This window comes from Octodon degus, unplaced genomic scaffold (genome assembly GCF_000260255.1).
Source record: "Octodon degus isolate 3935 unplaced genomic scaffold, OctDeg1.0 scaffold00130, whole genome shotgun sequence".
In the NCBI taxonomy this organism is placed as follows: domain Eukaryota; kingdom Metazoa; phylum Chordata; class Mammalia; order Rodentia; family Octodontidae; genus Octodon; species Octodon degus.
This window is the reverse complement of record NW_004524706.1, coordinates 3,481,352-3,482,211: the sequence shown is the minus strand read 5'-3', so window position 1 is coordinate 3,482,211 and position 860 is coordinate 3,481,352. Positions and strand designations below refer to the sequence as shown.

Genomic DNA, 860 nt, shown 5'->3' with positions numbered 1-860 from the left:
TGGAATTTTTTTCCCAAAGTCTTAGCCATGTTTCTAGTATCTACAACTCTCCAATACTTGTAAAATATTTGATAGTAGCATTTGTTCTTTAAATCCTATTAAAGGATTTTGACATTTCAAAAGCTTTCGTACAGGAAACATGTCTCCCAGGGAAGATTATTCAGCACTATTTAAGAAATGAAAAGTGAAAGTGAGAGTAAGATAGGAAGATTTAGGCTTTTTTTCTGAAGCTGTAGGCTGAATATGGTGTTTTCTTCCTTAGGCAGTAATTGCATTCTGAGTATTTGTCTATGTAATCTGAATGAGTCTGGCTCAGCTAGATAAGGTTAGAGTATTATGATGTTTGTGAGGTATTTTTAAATAACTTACTGTTAGAATATTTGTTAGAATTTTTGGTTTGGTAGCCAATTTTCTCCTTTACTTTAGAAGTGGAGTTGGTTTACTTTATAAGATGATTTATATTCTTCTTTTTTTTTTTTTTTTTTTTTTTTTTTTTTTGGGTGGAACCAGGAATTGAACTCAGGCCCTTGCGCTTGCCAGGGAAGCGCTTATTCCACTGAGCCATCTCCCTGGCCCCTAGATGATTTATATTCTTTGAACTGTTTTTTGCTTTCTTGAAATGATTCTTTCATTTTGTTATAACAATGTCCTTTTCAAGTATTTTTTATATGTATATAAGTATAATAACTCATTTATATTTGTAGAAACACTTCAGAGTTTTGTAAGTCTGAACCTAAAGATAATCACACTGACTAGCTTTCTTCAGTTTTCTCTATTGGCTTATTCCTTGCATTTTAAATGCCTTTCAGTGTTTCAGACTGTATTTTTATTTTTATTTATTTATTTTTGCAGGACCAGGG

At 31.6% G+C, this 860-nt stretch overlaps 1 protein-coding gene across 1 annotated transcript in view; it reads left to right on the top strand.

Moving 5' to 3' along the window:
- Psmb2 (proteasome subunit beta 2) overlaps window positions 1-860 on the top strand; it is a 50,633-nt gene that overhangs the window by 4,437 nt on the left and 45,336 nt on the right. The gene's annotated exons all lie outside the window — the stretch shown is intronic.